At 39.1% G+C, this 19,301-nt stretch overlaps 1 protein-coding gene across 8 annotated transcripts in view; it reads right to left on the bottom strand.

Annotated features, from left to right (window-relative positions):
• Window positions 1-4,472, bottom strand: part of slc8a1.S (solute carrier family 8 (sodium/calcium exchanger), member 1 S homeolog) — a 297,009-nt gene extending 292,537 nt beyond the window's left edge. For all 8 annotated transcript variants that reach the window (XM_041564369.1, XM_041564373.1, XM_041564375.1 and 5 more), the window contains exon 1: window positions 4,374-4,472. The gene's annotated coding sequence lies outside the window, so the exon portion shown is untranslated. The remainder of the gene's footprint in view (window positions 1-4,373) is intronic.
• Window positions 4,473-19,301: the final 14,829 nt, after the last annotated feature.

Raw genomic sequence — 19,301 nt, 5'->3', positions numbered from 1 at the left:
GTCCAAAGACAAGGTCATTTTGCCGTAGAATAAGAATAGAACTCAGATAAAATACTTGCCTGGTAATTTTTCCTTTAAAGTTTTTTCCAACAACAAATAATCTCTAACTCTCCCTCAAGGCCATTAACCATTGTTGAGTTCCAGATCACACCATCCAGTAAAAAGAATATCACAGACAAAGCATTTCATGCATAGGCAACATCCAGTGATTTGTGAATGTATAATGCTGAGGAATTGAACTTTGCCAGTCAACAGTCTTAAATGTGTTAAATAAAAAATACAATTGCCAGTGTTGACCAACTTTGTTTCCTTCTGACCTACTTAGCAAATTGTGGTACCATTAACGGCCGAATGACATACTTAGAGGTTAGGGCAGCACTGCCACATTGTGTAAGTAGATATCATCACGTCGAAGAAATCTATTGGTATTTCATAAGGGGAATTTCTAACAAATAACATAAACATAAAGGACTTTCACAAAAGCTACATCATTTTTCACAGCAACTCACCAGGACTTTGGTATCTGCAGATTTTTTTCTGAGATTTTTATTTGTTTAAAGTTTAAAATGCTTAATTATTCAGAACAACTTATAATCATTAATGTAGTAATGATTCAAACACTTTCTTCAGTTGGTTTCAGATATAAGATGATATGATAACCATGTACAAATATAAGGGGGTCATATAATAATCTCTCTAATGCTTTATTTATCAGTAGGTCTTTCCAGCTGACACAAGGTCACCCATTCCGATTAGACGAAAAGAGGTTCCGCCTAAATATTGGGAAGGGGTTTTTTACAGTGAGAGCTGGGAAGATGTGGAATTCTCTCCCTGAATCAGTGGTACAGGCTGATAAATCAGATAGCTTTAAGAAGGGGTTGGATAGCTTTTTAGCAAGTGAGGGAATACAGGGTTATGGGAGATAGCTCATAGTACAAGTTGATCCAGGGACTGGTCTGATTGCCATCTTGGAGTCAGGAAGTAAATTGGAGAGGCTTCAAATTGTTTTTTTTGCCTTCCTCTGGATAAACCAGCAGTTAGGCAGGTTATATATTTGAACTTGATGGACGTGTGTCTTTTTTACACCTAAGTTACTATGTTACTATGTTACAAAGTGCAGGTATGGGACCTGTAATCCAGAATACTCAGGTCTTGGAGTTTTCCGGTTAAGGGGGTCTTTCTGTAATTTAGATCTCCATACCTTAAGTCTACAAAAACAAAAACATGAATTAAAACCAAAACCAATAGGATTATTTTGCCTCCACTAAGTATTAATTGTATCTTAATTGGAATAGAGTATAAGATATTGTTTCAATATTAGAGGGAAAAAGGAAATAATTTAAAATAAAAATTTTGAATTATTTCATTATTTGAATTGTTTGATTATTCAATGGAGTCTATGGGCAGGGCCATTCCTGCCATGAGGCAAGGTGAGCACCTTGCTTTAGGCGGCAGTGAACGGGCAGTTACAAGGGGCAGCAAAAAGCCACCTCTTGTAACTTAAAGAGCCAAATTTCCGTTTTTTAAACTGGAAATTCGGCTCTGCTAGTGCAGAAAGCGCAGTGCACGCTCGTTGCAATAGCGATGCAGCCCCTTTTGACCAGCTCCGACGCTAAACTTTTAAGCGCGGTGCAAGAGAGGGGGGCGGCATAGGGGTTGCTGCCTCAGGCGGCAGCAGCTCACGGATCGCCCCTGTCTATGGGAAATTGGCTTCCTGTAATTTGGATCTTTCTGGATAATGGGTGTCTGATAACAAATACCATACATGTAATATGATACCATTCTTTATAAGCATGGAAAATGGCAACTGAATTACTGACTGATCCCTATAATATTTAAATCTTATCACACATGGTGAGCGTCAATGGCTAATGTGACTTTTGACCAAAATGGTCTTCTATTAATTTATGAGTGTAGGGTACTGCACAAGAGTTCTGAGTGAGGGCTGTACTATCCTATCAAATCATCATCATGTATTCACTGATGACCAAAATCCTTGTCAACTGTAGACTCCAACAAATGGGAGGACAGGGGCCAACAGGACATGGTGAGGTCTTCACCCCCATTCACAATTCTCAATCTAATTGATCCACCTGCCTGTGCCCAGTTTTGCAGACCTAGTTAACCATATGTAAATGGACAAGACTATATTAGTGCAGGTGGTGCACATGGCACATCATTCATTTTCATGTAAAGGAGGGTGTGGGTGTCTGTATCACCTGCATTCCATACCTAATGTCAAATAGAGCTTTCACAAGGGAAGAAAAAACTAAATCACATACTCTTAATAACTTTGCCAAATAAACCATAATTATACAATAATAATGAACTAAGCACACAGCTGCCAAGGACAATAACTATCGCTTACACATTAAATGAATTAATAGATGAATATATATTTATATGCACAGACATTGCTACACTAATAATTATAAAAGAAAATTCACCTATAAATAGACCATTCATTAAGCCTATTTCTTACCAATGAATAAACCATCCTGTTAAGTGCTATGCTTTTCCGATAATATATGTTTTTATACATGTAAGGTTAATTTCCAAACACAGACCATGGCTCTAAGTGCACTTTTTAACTGCACATTGCTGTGTTTTTTTCTCACAATGCAGCATTTTCTCCCCTAGAATTCCGGCAATATTACTGTTATATAGTTGCAGCTATTGACACATTCTGCCAGGGGAACCATGGAATTAGCTCCATGTTCAGAGTAGTGGTAATTCCAGGGTAATTCCATGGGTTCCCCTATGTCAGTGCAGGCACTTGTACATAATTCATCAGGCTGGACTGTTACATTGGCACTTTTACAAGTGAACAGAAGATCAAGGATCAAGCCTTCTGTTTTTACCAGTGGTATCATTTAGCATATGACCATAAAGAAGCCCTTTATAAATCAAAGGCAACATGTCCAGATTAACTTTTTCTCATCTAGAAAAACCCAGCAAAACTTTCATTTCACTCTGAGGCTAAAAACAACTGTTTATTTGTGGCCTCTGACTGCCAAAGCTTGAAACATTTGACCAGCCAGACACTTATTATCCTTAATGAAATTAGCACTGGCATATTACGCAGTAGGATTAGTCCCAGCCATTAGTCTCTGCCCCAGCTCTCTTTAGAGATTATAGCCTGATTTCCCTCGCACAGTCACAATTTCATTAACTTGCTAATTCAATATTAATTTCCCTGCATACAGAGCCTTATTGATGGACATATTTGTATTCAGAAATAGGCATTGCCTCCTTTGCTGAGATAAAATGAAATATTTTACATAGACTCTACTGAAACAGTGCTCCCAGTTGCCAAATTCAGATATAAAACTGCAGGATTCTGACTTGGGTTCCCGGGCAATAACTTTGGAGGAGGGATTGGTGCATTGTTGTACTACATAAAGAAATTGCCCCTTATATTATAGGCACCACTGGGGTAAGGATTTATATCAATTATATATTGTAAATTCAAGCTACTGTTTTTAAACATAGGTGGTCACTAAGGTTGCCTTGATATGGTCTGTTTGGATTTCAGAAGTTGCTAAACATGGACATATTTCTCACAATGTGATCATTATCCACTGGGCTGTATCATTGTGGCTGAACCGGCAGCAAAACATCCCACAAAAAATAAAGGCAAATCAAGAAACCAAAACAATTATTAAGTTGGGAAGCTTTTATACTTCGAGTGCGTTCTCCGGGACCTTGTGGATTCAGACTAATTGGGCACCTTGGTGCAACTGATATCACATGAGCTCCTTTGTATGGTAATGGGTAAAAGATGTAAAAGCTGTAGAGGGAAATGTGATTGGCTGCCAAAGCAAAATGCCTTTTTTTACAACTTTCTCAATGGCCCATATGGTGAACCCAAAGTGTCCAACTCTGCATCATTCATCAACAACAGTTACTGAGGGTACTATCACTTATTAGCTTTATGCTGAAGTTGTTTTCTTGCAACCTCTCGCATGTAATTGCTATAATAATAATAATATCTAGCAGCCCGATGCTGACAAATGTAAAATATACAAAGCACAATAAAACATATCCAGGAGGAGGAATATGTTTGAATCAGGCTGTGGATTCAGCAGACTTATAAATGATTTCCTTGAGTATGAGGGGGGCTGCAGTCAATCCCCTGTTGTATTGGTTGAACCAGAGTACAGAGACAGAGGTTAGTCATGCTCCCTATCCATTTCTTAGGGCCACAAATTGCATTTGAGCCTCACTGCCCCCATGTGCATGCTAGACATATAGAACATTAATAGATGTAGTATGCATGTGTGCCAGGAAAGCAGCCTGTCTGACGGTCTCTGGGAAATGTGAATTTGCTCTGTTATTTTTCAATCAGAATCCAGAAATTAGCTTGAGCTTACCTCTCTGCGAGCGTCCCGGCAGCTGTGCTAATGGAGAAAAGGACCTGATGCAGTATCTTTTCTAAATTTACCAGAAAGACAGGGCTCCTGATGCTTGTCCTTTAAGTGTCTCTAAACATGGCTTGCATAGCTGGGTATCAGCTTATCTGTTCTTTTGTGCATTTGCTTCCATACATGGATCTGTTCCCAACAGTAACTCCAAGCTGTCGAAATGCAGCTATCTGGAAGCTTTCAGCTTCATCCAACACATGCGAGATAAAAAGGAAAGCGTCTCTTTTTTGTTTGGCACCTTTGTGGCTGCAGCAATACCTATTCCTCTTGAACTACTATGGACATTTGCTTGTTATAAATCACCCTGAAGGCTGCATTAGAGGGCTCAGCAATTTTTAATATTAAAGGCATGTTAGGCTCATAATACTGTGTAAAGGCTTGTCTGGCTTTATATACTATATAAGCTTTAGTGTTATTTGCATGTAGGATGACAAGAATGAAGTGGTGGGGCTCAAGGTAAAACAGACTTCATAATTTATATAAATTAGAACAGTGTAATTTATGGTCATACAGCTGTTGTTGAACTACAACTATCAGAATCCAGTAACTTTTAACTGTCGGAGGGTACTGTACTTAAACACCTTATGAATCACAGACTGGCAATAATTATATAAAATGGTCATTAACATTGTGGAAGGCAAAGTTCAAAGAGAGCATGTTTTTGTTCGTTCAGCTTTTGCACTTTGGATCCTACCAGTCTAGATGAATTTCTGAAGGTCTCATTGCTCTGTCTGCCCCCATGAATAAAACACTGCCTGCTTTTGGAATTGCTTGCTCTTGAAAGGTGGGCAGGAGGTGGCACATAGGCTATACCCCATTCCCACCCCTTACGTGTCCCCTAACCTGCACGTCACTTAAGGTGGCCATACACGGAGAGATCCGCTCGTTGTTGCCAAACGAGCGGATCTCACCCCGATATGCCCACCTTGAGGTGGGCAATATCGGGCTGATCCGATCGTAGGCCCTAGGGCCCAACGATCGGATCCTAATGAATAGTAATGGGTGGTCAGATCGCTGGACCGTATCAACGAACAGATGAGGCAATGATCCGACTGGATTTTTAGTCCCATCTGATCGAGATCTGGCCGATCTCAATCGGGGAAGCCAGTCGGGGGCCCCATACACGGGCCCAATAAGCTGCCGGCTCAGTCTGTCGGCAGCTTTTATCAGCCCGTGTATGGGCACCTTTAGATGTGGGGAATGCCAATGGAAGCAGGCTGCACCAGGCTATTGCTCTTCTGCCAGAGGTGTCATAAATGATCCTAGAAAACTGAAAAGGAAACTTGAGCCTAAACAAATGCCTTATATGATGAAACCAGCACTGATCTGTAGAAACTGCCAAATTGGTGACAGTGCACTTTTCAAGTCTCTTCCTTTGAAAATTTGCCATATTCTGGAAATATGTCTACGTCCTCTAACTCTCTTGTATGTTTCTGTAACCATCTTGCTCTGTGGTGCACTGTTACACGTTCACACACTCCTTTGACTTACAACTGCTGGTCTGCCAGTCCCCACACAGAATAGTGTAGCCCTGCTTAGATCCCCCAGTCTGGTAAATGCGTCTTACAAGCTTAGAGATAGGTCTGGGCATTTTTACACAGCATTTTTAAAAAGACGCCAATGAAACCACATGGGCAAGATAATTTACGTTTTGTTGTTTTCTTTTCCCAATATGCATTTCTGTTTTTTCTCGTTCCCCACAATTCTGCTCTTAAGAAATTTATTAAACTTTTGCGAAAAAGCAATTTACATGCAATGTAATTACGCCACCAGCAGACAACGTGTGCATTCCATCTTGCGAGAGTTTGCCACAATATTGAAAATATATGGCGTATTTCAGCAAAGTGGATTTCCAAACCTGTGGATCCCATAGGGTTCAATAATACAGCGTTTTGTTGGTGTATTGGTTATTCTGACAAAAAAACGCAAATACTGGCGTCTTGTGGCGGATGCTGGCTCTCAAACACCTAGTGGGAATTGCTATAGTAAGAATTCCATTATTTTTAGTAGGGCTTCAATTTGCATGTATTTATGCTTGACTGCGCATTTTAAAAAATGCAACGTAAATGACCTTTCCCTTAGCATTGTCCATTCTTGTGTCCTCCAACTAAGGCTGTACTGATGGGCTCAGGAACCCTTGACAGCAACTAGCTGGTAGTTATTGATGAGAGCTGTAATTCTGATTCTAAACCAATTCATTTAAAGGCTGCCAAGAACTAAAAGCTTTTAGGGAACAAAACAAAAGAAAAAAGAAAGTGGTGAATTGTACAGTGCACAACGGTGTGACTACAGTGCCACCCCCCTGATAAAAATTTTTCAGAGAGGCCCAGTGCCTTTCATCCTCCGCCCTGCCTTGCACCCTGCCCACTTGTTCTCAGGTAGGAGAGCAGTTGGGGAGGGGGGTATTTCTTTAAACACAGACCCAGATTGGCAATTTGTGGTTTCTGGCAAATGGCAGGGGGGACTACTGAGAGATGCCACAGACAGACCTGTCTTTGCCTAAAAAGAAAGCAGAACCCAGGGTCCAGGCCTCCCTGAGATCACAGGTTCTGTTTCCACCAACAGTGCAGCTCTAAGAAAACATTTTGATTGGCCAGGAAAAGGCATTACAGAGGTGCATATAGACTGTGCCCTCTGCAGCAGTGCAATATTTACACACAGACAATAATTTGAAGTTGTTTGACTACAGAAAAATGCACCTATTTTAAAAACTTTTCTTTTTAATTTATTCATCCAGGTATTCACTAAAGCCAAAGATGTTTCAGTTTATATTTAGTGTATCCCAATAGATATTAATAGCAACATATTATAAAATGCATGGTCTGTCTGCATAAGGAAAATAATTCGATTCAAAACAAATGAGAAAACAAAATGCAAATAAATGTGATAAACTCAGATACTAAAAGATAATCAGGCTTCAGCAAACTGGGGATTGATGCATTGCTTTTGGCAGTACAGGTACGGGATCCATTATCTGGAAACCTTTTATCTAGAAAGCTCTGAATTACAAATGCCCATCTCCCATAGACTCCATTTTATCCAAATAATCCAAATCTTTAAAAATGATTTTCTTTTTCTCTGTAATAATAAAACAGTAGCTTGTAATTGATCCAAACTCAGATATAATTAATCCTTATTGGAGGTAAAATCAGCCTATTGGCTTTATGTAATGCTTAAATGATTTTCTAGTAGATTTAAGGTATGAAGATCCAAATTAATGAAAGATCTGTTATCTGGAAAACCCCAGGTCCCGAGCATTCTAGATAACAGGTCCCATACCTGTATCTGCTTTACTGACGGACAGATGTTACAGTCTTATATCTAAAGACAAGTGCCGCACCGATCAGAATTTCCCAAGTGAGCCAGTCTCCAGACAGATTAAGTCCACAGCTAGAGCTGAGCAAACCATTCAATAAACAGTCCCACTGAATCAGAGCTGCAACATCAAGTGCCATTCCAAAGTGTAACAGCATAACTGGGACTTTAACCAAGGCTGAGTTGTTGAATCAATAATTCTACTCACTCATTATTATTCAGAACTGAGAGGCAAACTAAACTGTAGGGTTTTAATGTCTTTTATTGAAAACTTTACAACAGAACATTAACATAAATTAGACTAACGTATCAGCTAATAACATTACACTCTGGGAGGGAATGTGCTACATGAACCAAATTTTGGCCTTGGTAAGACAGAAAGCTCAATAGGCACCTTGTCCAATTCTACCTATTTCTCATGGAGTAAATGTAAATGAAGCACACAGGCCCGGACTGAGAATTAAAATAGGCCCTGGCATTTCAGGTACATAGAGGCCCATTCAGCCCACATAGAGGCCCAAACAGCCCCCACCAGCCCACTAAATACTGACTTTCTATGGGACCTTATAGCAGCCCCTCTGGCATTTGCCAGAACCCACAGATTGCCAGTCCGGGCCTGGAAGCACACGTTCTGCAGTTTTGCTGAATAAACCCTCCATGATAAATTGCCCCTGTCTCTAAGGGTAATGCCATGTTTCGTTGGGAAAAGGACGCTCATAGGCTCCAACGGGTGTCAAATAAAATTTATCAGCCATTGACTTCAATGCATTTGTTAGCAAACGGGTCAGATTCGGCCATCACTAGTAATGACACACATACAGTGCATGAAACTGCGGAAAAAAGCAAAACAAAAATACATTGGCGGAAATGTACGTGTGATGTGAGTGATATACCTGCGTGATTTCAATGCTCTGCAATAAAAGGGTATCTTCTATGATTTTACAATGCCTTTGGTGTCATTGCCCCAAAGAAAAGTACAGGCATGGGACCTGTTATCCAGAATGTTCAGGACCTGGAGTTTTTCAGATAAGGGGTACTGTTCCTTTAAAGGAACAGTAACACCAAAAAATTAAGGTGTATTAAAGTAATGACACTATAATGTACAGATTGTGCTGCACTGGTGTAATTGCTACAGAAACTCTACTATAGTTTATATAAACAAGCTGCTGTGTAGCCATGGGGCAGCCATTTAAAGGGGATGTAAAGGCAAAAATATGAAATCCCATTTTTACATACATCAATCTCTAATATACTTTAATTAAAAAATGTGTACCATTTTTATAAGAAACCTGACTGTATGCAGTGAAATTCCCCCTTCTTTTACTGCTGTGGATAGGAATTGTCAGATGGTCCCTAACTGCTCTGCAGGGAAACAATCATACTTCCAAATGGCAGGGGGAGCCCCCCACCTTACTTCCCAGAACTCGAGCAGCTTTGTTGGATTCCCTGTAGTGATTTGTATCCAGAGACTCAGTGCAGTTTTTATATTCTGATTATTAATCAGTCTTGCTGTATCGGCTTCTATGGCAGATATTATTTGACTTGTGCTGCTTTGATAATTTATGACGATCCCTAAGCTTAACCTCCCAACTGAAGCCCAGACCACACTGAGCATGTGCGAGTCTTGATATTGCAGAAATGTCTAACATAGTTACAAGATGACAGCCCCCTGCGCCAACTTTGAAAGCATAAATCATTTGTCTTATTAGGCTGCATGGTGCAGTAAGTTCATGTTTATATTTAGTATACAAAATACAGCATTTCTAACATTATTCTATTTTACACTTTAGTTGCCCTTTTAGCTGAAAAAGGAGAAAAGGCACAGGATACACAGCAGATAACAGATAGGCTCTGTAGTATACAATGGGATTCCTCAGAACTTATCTGTTATCTACTGTGTATCCTGTGCTTGAATGGTTGCCGGAAAAAGCCAGAAGACAATCAATCCATGGTGCATTATAAACAGGTAATTATTATACTAAATAATTATGTTTCCTTATTTTTATGCTGCTCTGTGTTACTCTCCGTTTTTATTTGTGAGTTACAAAAACGACAACCTGGAGAGATATTTCATTTGTTTTATGTTTAGTAGACCTGCACTTTTGACTTTTTTCATTGCTTCCTGAAATGTAAACCATTCCAGAGGTAATGTGGGTTTTGTATCCATAAAAGCAAATGGTATCTGCCCTCCTCTGTTCTAGCCATTGATAAAGAAATAATTACACAAAGCCATTACTGAAGCACCATGCAGATTGTTTTCAAAATCCACAAGTGTGATCAGCAAAAAGAGACATAGATTTCCAATATCACAGAGAGGTAATTTCTCAGCTCACCTCATGTCTTCCTCGTTCCATTTGTGTCATTTGTGCCAGCACCAGACATTAAAGGTCAATCATGCAACAAACCGGTGGAATCCATCCAGATATTAACAATGACGCTCTATACAGAGAAAAAGGGGACGACTCTGAATTAAATGATAGTGACAGCCCTGATTTAGGCCATTAATTGTACTGACCTTTCTACTGGCAAAGTTGAAAAAGACCAACAAAACAAGAAGATAATATAAACTGTCAGATATTGGGCAGCGAGAAATAGCGACACAGTAATGCAGAGTTTGTATGGATTATTCTTTCATCTCAAGTAAACGTTTTTTCCTTAATACTCTATTTTATCAATAGTGCAAATTTAAGGGTTCCTGTGCTGCTATTCCTGAGAACACTTCCAGTGCAGAAACCTTACATCTCTATACCATGTATGTTAATTAAGGCAAACTCCAAGTGCTATGTGACTTGGGCACTCTCACTGCCAATGAACATGTTTTCTTTCTTTGTAGTTTAAATTTGCCTCATATACAATAGCTCAAATGGCCTCTGCCTCTTTTTTTAACATTACAGTACATCCATTTGCAGGGTCGTACTGGAGCATTTGGGGCCCCCGGGCTGCAATATTAAGGGCCCTCCTTGCAGTCCCTGGGGCCCCCAACCACATTCTCCATGCAACAGCTTTCCCGTTTGGGGCAGCGGGGAGAGCAGGAGCAGGTCTGGGCCGGTGGGGGCCTATGAGGGTTGGGGCCCATCTGGGATTTTCCCGGTGTCCCGTCGGCCCAGTCCGACCCTGTTCATTTGGTTATATCTTTGCTCTAGAAGCACATGACTTAGTATGACTCGATGTCGTTCCCAAAACTTTATTAACCCCACCAATAATCAAACCATAAGACTTAATGGGTGAAAAGGCCGCAGCTTGTTTTATTCCATAACCTTATTCAAAACTTGCTAAAATTATTTACCAACAAACCATCACTATTATAAAACAAATGAGTAACAAATGTGTAAAATTACAAGCCGCTGAAGGCTGCATATAAAATTTAACAATATCTTGCAATAACTTAACAGTATTCCTGTTCACATACCCGTTCTCCAGCCTAAGGCTAGACCACCATGTCTTGTTTTCATACCTGCTGTGCCTCCTTGCCCCTAGGCCTAGCCCCAGGCCAACTCACCTTGGCACTACCACCCCCTTTTGGCTACCCAGTAGGGGAGCCCCACTACGCCAAGCTGCGACATAATTCCCCCACCTTCCCTGTCGGGCAGGCGGGAGGGAAACCCTGTTACTCCTTGCTGTCCAAAAAGTAAGACTGACTCTTCCCTTCTTTCTCACCCCTATTTAAAGACCAGGGCCCTCCTTCTTCCTTGCCTCCCTTTTTCCTACAATCCCCAGAATGCCTAGCATTCAAGTACCACCCTATTGTTTTTCTCGTCCCTCAGGCATGCCCCTCTCTGCTTCACCTGTCCCAGGGGCGCTCTATGGGCTTCTTGACTATTTATTTTCTTAGGGCAAGGACACATGGTGCTATTTGTAGCCCACATTTTGTCATGGACCTTATTTATGAAGAAAAAAGCTTCGGAGCTTTCCCCGAAAACTATGATTTTTTCGGAGTTTTCAGAATTTTTTGCACAGAAACCCCAAAATCATTGGATAATGGTACAGACATCAGGGCAGACACTGGGACCTTCCTCACTGACTTCTACATCAATGAAACAGATAGAACCTACTGTATCTTGTGCATATGAAGGCACCTCAGTGAGGTATTTGCTGGACCTGAACATTTTTGGTATAACTTGATAAAATCTTATCAGGGAAAATGTATTGGGGGAAGGAGCAGATATTTAAAATGTGTTAATTTTGCTAAAGAACTTATTGTTATTAATGCATTTTATTTCAAATTCAAGTTGAGTTTCTAAGATGTAAGTTGAAGGTTGTAATTATTGCACAGTCCACACTGATCCACCAGATATAAATTTGGGAAAGAGGCTTTATAAAGTATTTTCCTTACACAGGGCCTTTAGTGTACTTTCTTTTTTGTTTTCTATTAAGCCCTTCCATCATTATTGAATGGCTTATATTTCCATTAACCCTTTTATTGGGTACAAAACATCACAAGCAACTTTCGATTCGAAGTCGTTGTCGAAGGTCGAAGTAGCCTATTCAATGGTCGAAGTAGCCATATTCGACCATTCGAAATTCTAAGTATTTTTTCTTCTATTCCCTCACTCGAGGGCCCCTTAATATAAGATCCTATGTCATGTTCATGTAAAGATGATTTATATAGGACTGATAAGAATCTATATATACTGGCATTTTGGTGTAAAAAAACTATTTCTCAGTGCTGAGAGAAAAGGACACACAGGTCAAATATTTGTTTAACTGTTTGTTGTATCAGCACAAGCCAGACAGTCAGGGTGCTATAAAATGAAATACAATTACCGTACTACAAAGTAAATATGTTAAAGAAGCCAAATATATAAGGATATTCAGACTATTCAGACATTGGGGCAGATGCAATTCAGTGAGAAAAAGTTTTCTCACAATTTATCTCCTAATTCAATTCCATTCTTTTCCGCATAGATTTCAATAGAGTTTTCATGCGATAAACAGTGAGATACGTTTTTCCGAATTGAATAGCTTCTCAATCCATGCGTTTTCATGTGAAAAACCTTTCTGCTCAGTCTTGGGTCTGATAACTCGGCAAAACCACATTACACACTGATTTGACAATATGATCTGCATCAGTTCAATCTTTATGGAACTGCCACCCCATTCCATTTCAGTGTTTTTATAAGCCAAAATAATATTAAAAACAATATTTATTATTGGTCAGGTTTTCTCAGGACTAATATAATTGCACCATAAGGCAATTATTCAAAAACTCATTTGGGGGCCCTACAGACCATTTGTTTTGGTTGGAAATGCCAAGCCAGAGGTTCAATTTGCCTACCTCCAAGATTCAGTTTGCTTGCCTCCAAGGTTTTATTTGTCTGCCTCCAGGGTTTTATTTGTCTACCTCCAAAGTTTTATTTGTCTGCCTCCGAGGTTTTATTTCTCTGCCTTCAAAGTTTCCAGGGCTAATTGTCTTGGGAACAATTTTACCTCCCTACTCAAACTTTAGAAACCATCTTTATGGTCAGTAAAGGTGCTGTATTTTCTCGTAATCTTTCTGGACATGAGAATAGTAACCTTTGAAATTGGAATTTCTATTCTGCATTGCCCATGGCAATGTGCCATTTGAATTTTGATGGCACTTATATTATTGTATATGGATATACTGACATTTATATTAATCACTTATTTCAGGGTACAGGTATGGTATTCATTATCCAGAAACCTGTTATCCAGAAAGCTCCAAATTATGGAAAGGCTGCATCCTATAGATGCCAGTTTATCTAAATAACCTACATTAAAAAAAAAAAAAAAGATTTCCTTTTTCTCTGTATTAATAAAACACAAGCCAAACTAAAATATAATTAATCCTTAACGGAAGCAAAATCAGCCTGTTGGGTTTATATCATGTTTACATGATTTTCTAGTAGACTTAAAGAGGAATTAATGTCTAAAATCGAATAAGGCTAGAAATGCTGTATTTTGTATACTAAATATAAACATGAACTTACTGCGCCAGAAGCCTAATTAAACAAATGATTTATGTTTTCAAAGTTGACCGCAGGGGGCTGTCATCTTGTAACTTTGTTAAACATATTTACAAGATCAAAACCCTGGACATGTTCAGTGTGGTCTTGGCTTCAGTTGGGAGATTAAGCTTAGAGATCATCATAAACTATCAAAACAGCACAAGTCAAACAAAATCTGCCATAGAAGCCGATACAGCAAGACTGATGAATAATCAGAATATGCAGACTGCACTGGGTCTGCAGACACAAATCTCTACACGGTCGTCGGCTGCTCTACATGGAAAAAAATAAAGCTGCTCGAATTCTGGGAAGTCTCTCCCCCCCTGCCGTTTGAAAGTATTATCCTTTCCCTGCAGAACAGTTAGGGACCGTCTGAAGTTTCCTATCCACAGCAGTCAGAGCAAGTAAATGAAGGGAGATACATGCATACAGTCAGGTTTCTTATAAAAACAGTACACATTTTTTAATGAAAGTATATTGGAGATGATTTGTTTTTCTTTAAAGAAAGTAAAAATGGGATTTTATTTTTTTGCCTTTATATTCCCTTTAAGGTACGAAAGATCCGTCACACATTTATTTAAATTTCCATCTGATGTCAGGCAAGTAATTCCTTAGTCCTCCATGGACAATGAATTAGAACTTCTCTTCTATTGCACAGATACCATTTTCCTCTTGTGGTCAATAATTCAGATGGCATTTCCAGTGCAGTATTTAGATTTCCCAACAGAGGTCAAAAATATGACTCGGTAGGAAGCAAGCTTTAGGCTGAATTGAAGGCACTGTGCTTCATACTAAAGGAACCTTCCCAGTACCAATTGCAGGTACAGTATGTTGATATCTCCGCTTAAGTATGTATGTTGCATTTGCTGTTTATGCACAGCCATGGCATTATGTTGTAGCTGGTCTGCTGCAGATTTGTAAAAAAATAAATAAGAAATTATATTCTGTACAGACGTTTTTTCTGCTTTTTTTTAAATGCCATTTTCTATTTTAATGCCTGCAATAATATGTGCACTTCAAGCGTTTCAGAACAGCATGAGATATCTTTGAAAATGCTTTTTCCCCAAATGTGGTCCAGAGAAATCAAAGTTATATATTCAAATTTACTGAAAGTCATATAGCTGTACATATCTACCAACCTCTCTTCAAAATCCTTTCTGTACTTGGTGCCCTAATATTACCTTAAAGGACCTGTAACATCATGTAATCATTATTTATAGATATGCTATGTTAACATACAAAGTATTTTTAATGAAGCCTTCTGTATGGCAGTATCCAGCAGGTTAGTACAGCACAATTTGACATTTGATTCCTATTAGTCAAAATGTAGGGACAGATGTACTAATGGTCGAATATGGAGGGTTAATTAACCCTCGATATTCGACTGGCGAATTAAAATCCTTCGACTGCAAATATCGAAGTCGAAGGATTTTGCGCAATTCGTTTGATCGAACGATCGAAGGAATAATAATTTGATCGAACGATTAAATCCTTCGAATCAAATGATTCGAAGGATTTTAATCGAAGGATTATCCTTCGATCAGAAAAAGCTTGGAAAGCCTATGGGGACCTTCCCCATAGGCTAACATTGACTTCGGTAGCTTTTAGGTGGCGAACTAGGGGGTCGAAGTTTTTTCTTAAAGAGACAGTACTTCGACTATCGAATGGTCGAACGATTTTTAGTTTGAATCATTCGATTCGAAGTCGTAGTCGAAGGTGGAAGTAGCCCATTCGATGGTCGAAGTAGCCAAAAAAACACTTCGAAATTCGAAGTATTTTTTATTCTATTCCTTCACTCGAACTTAGTGAATGGGCCCCTTAGAGTTACCATACACCTCAACTCCACCTGCCATGGGTTATCGGAAAGGATAGGGGTTTAAGACAAGAAGTTCCATTTTATTACAAAGAAAAAGAAGAAAATAAACAATAGTTGAACTGAAATAAGATACAAATACAAAGAGAGATGGCTAATTGATTTCCACTGTGGCAGGAGGCAGTTAGCACAAGCTCAGGGGTGGAGCTTCATGCTAGATAAGGAAGTAACTGATTTCCACTTCAGGTTTCAGCTTCTATCTTAGAAACAACACCAGACTCAGTTTTTGGGGCTTTTTAAGTTATTTTTAGGGATTTTAATATAAGGGCTTATTTTTAATAAATAGTCTTATTTATCCTTTAAGAGTGGCTTGGATGATCCTTGAATAAGCATAGTATCCAAGGTTATAGGGATTTTATGATCTACAGTTAGATATAAAGCTATGCAGACTGGTAGGTAATTCTGTTTCAGTTAGATGTGAGTTTTGATGCAGCTGGTGGGAAAGGAAAACAGCTGAAAGCTTTCATACTACTTGGGAAATGTCTTGAAGAATAAGGCAGAAATGGGGATATTTCTGTTTCAAGGATAAGGACAGCAGCCAGGGTAATACTGCTGCAGAGGAATGGTGTAGGAGAAAGTTGTTGGGATGGAATTAATCATGGAGCAGGGCACTGAGACAATACTGGAGCTGTGATGAACCTTATACTGTCATGTCTTTCGGAAAACCTCACTGTTCACAAATATTAAATAAAAACACCCTTAATACAAGGTTATCTTTATTAGTTATTATTGAGTACAAGTTTTCTGCTAATTCCAAAATTGTGGCAGGCTTATGTTTGAATCGATGCATAAATGTTCATTTGGCAGTATAAAATCTACAGTACCTTCTGATTTCCTACATAAGACGTAATACTCCTCTGTAATGGTCCTCCCATTCCCCATACTGAGTATAACATTGATTGAAACATTCCAGGAAAAGAAGCATTTAACCATAAAGCTGTCATGAAGAAACAGGTAAGGAATTATATTTCCTCCTACGCAGTCAAAAAAAAAAGCCCTGAAGTATAATTACACAGAAGCACAAAAGCTTGGAGCTGTGTATTTTATAATGTTTTCTGGAATAATAATCCATGATAATCCTGTGCACTGAAGTTGCAGTATTGGCTGCTGAGGAACATTAATCACCTTTTCATGTTCATTAGATTTAATTTTCAAAAGGTATGTTTGCATTGCCAATGTCGCAATTAATAATCTTGAACATGTTTAGGGAGCTAGTAATGTAATGTCCCATCCTTTAAATATTGTATACAGTACATACTTATGTTCTCCTGCCTAGTTCCCAGACCCTTACTCCTAATCCAGCCATAAATCAGATTTGGCCAGGTAGTTTGACTGAGGTTGAACATACTGACCACCATCTGGCCAAATATGGAAAGTCAGGGGGGCAAGGCATTTCATTGAAAAGATTTACATTAGTCAGGTAAAAGGAAAAGTATTACAAGGGTTCTGTATAGGGAAAAAAGACCCAAGTTGATGCAAGGGCAAGGTAAAAGCAAGGTGCTAAATGGGGAACCCCTAGCCTGGTGCTAAATGGGGAACCCCTAGCCTGAAGTTGATACCTGGGTAGTTTAGAAGGGCAACCCATTTAAGAAAAAGTAGCAGCCAAATGGAAGGGGGAAAGTGGACTTCCAACACTTGCCCTTCCATTACTCTACAGAGAAGTTTGAAGCACAACCAACCGGAGCTGCTTTGGCACTGAGTTTTTAGAAGAAGTGGGAATCTAACTCATGACCTTTTGGAGCAGGGGCACACGCCCTAATGACTCATTCATTCGGGAAGTCTCCATTAGGGATGTACCTTGGGTTCATATTGACTCTATAAGGCAGAAGATTGACTTCCGGCACTGCCAGTCAATGCAGAGGCACAAGGGGACAATCGGTTATTATGGTCATCTGGAACTGCTCCCAGCAGTATTAGGCTCTGTTGCATTGCGGTTAAAGTAACTGTTGTCTGCCTGTGGCGTCCTGAGTTCAAATCCTGGGTGGGTGATTTCCCAGACCTTTGAGGGTTGTCCCTGTCTGTACAGAACCCTCTCTTTTATGCAGGCTCGTTTGTGGCTTTTTTTTCAGGCTGTATTCGTCACTGATCAGGTGTCAGAGGGAAAATGGCCGCTGGGTGAAAGCTGCTATTTGTTTTAGGAAAATTCAATGGAGCTGGGACATAGATATATATATACAGTACAATTTATGTCATTTGGGTGGGGGAGATGTGCTCAATTTATATACATGGTAGGAAATGTAGGCTTTACATGTGCTTTAAAAGTAAAGTCACCTTCTACTTCCTGTTCTTAAAAGCAGAATCAAAACAAATCAATAGTTCAGTGAGAAGCCCTCTATATAACCAAATCCTTCCTGTACCCCAGATGAAACCTTTGTTAGACTCTAAGAAGATTGCTGGTTTGCTTTTATTCTACTTGTAAGGACAGAAAGTAGAATGGGACTTTGCTTATAGATTTCAGATTTTGCCTAGTTTAGTGCAAAATAGGGATGCACCGAATCCAGGATTCAGTTCAGGATTCAGCCTTTTTCAGCAGGATTCGCCCAAATCCAAGTACCTGGCTGAACTGAACTGGCTGAGTTGAACTGAACTGAATCCAAAAAATCATGTGACTTTTCATCACAAACAAGGAAGTCAATAATTTTTTGTGCATGCAGTTCTCTTTCCACCTTAATTTACATATGAAAATTAGGTTTTGGATTCTGTTCTGTATTTGGCCGAAGCTTTCACAAAGGATTTGGGATTTGGTCCAATCCTAAAATAGAGGATTTGGTGCATCCCTAGTGAAATAATAACAAAAAGTAGATATTTCCTAATGAAAACAAAAGGCAAAAAGTACATTCAGCACAAACCCATTAAAGTTATGTTAAAATGAGGTATACTGCCCCCTTAAGCTGCAAGTGGTTTTGGTATGGTCTTTTAACAACTGTCAACCCCTCCAAGGCTCAACCCCTTGATGTTTTAGAGCTTCTTGTAGTTTCCTTAAATGAATGAGTCTATTTTCCCTTTATAAAGGTGTTGTCTAAATTAATTATAGACTACAGAGTCATATTTGCTTCTCCTGCCTCTATTACCTTTGCATTCGCTTTCTCAGCAGCTGTCTGGCATTGAGTGCTGTTACTGAGCTTTCTGTTTACTATTATTTGTAAACCATTTCTCATTTGCCTAAATGCAATCAATTCTATTTATAATTAGTAGTTTCTTCCTGTGACCTAGGTACCTAACCTTCCATCCATCAACAAAGGTGCTTCCTCTGCACTTCTGCAAAAGGTCTATACTGAGAAAATGGAAGGTTTAATTAAATAGCTGTACATATGTTATCTGCACATATAGGCTCCTTTATTTTCTGACAGACTGTTGTCCATATTGAGCATAAATGTATTATTAAGTGAAGTATATAAAACGTAATACAGATCTTCTCAAGATACTTTCTAGCATTTTATTGTTAGATAGGTGTGGGGCAGCATTTTATCACATTTATCAACACTTTCCTTTATTAACATTTCATTGATTTTCCCCATTGTTTCCTTGGGGAGAAATCTAGCATTGGATTCTATCCCATTACAGAATCTAAAGCTGCACAGGGTTCACATTAATGCAACTCGTGTCTGTTGGTGACTTATTTACTATGTCATTCTCATAATAAATCTGTACAGATGTTTCTCTTTTTCTTTATGACGACTATCATTACTGCTATTAAAAAAATAAAACAAGCAATGATAAATC

Source organism: Xenopus laevis, chromosome 5S (assembly GCF_017654675.1).
Source record: "Xenopus laevis strain J_2021 chromosome 5S, Xenopus_laevis_v10.1, whole genome shotgun sequence".
NCBI lineage: Eukaryota > Metazoa > Chordata > Amphibia > Anura > Pipidae > Xenopus > Xenopus laevis.
This window is presented reverse-complemented; position numbering and strand designations above follow the sequence as displayed.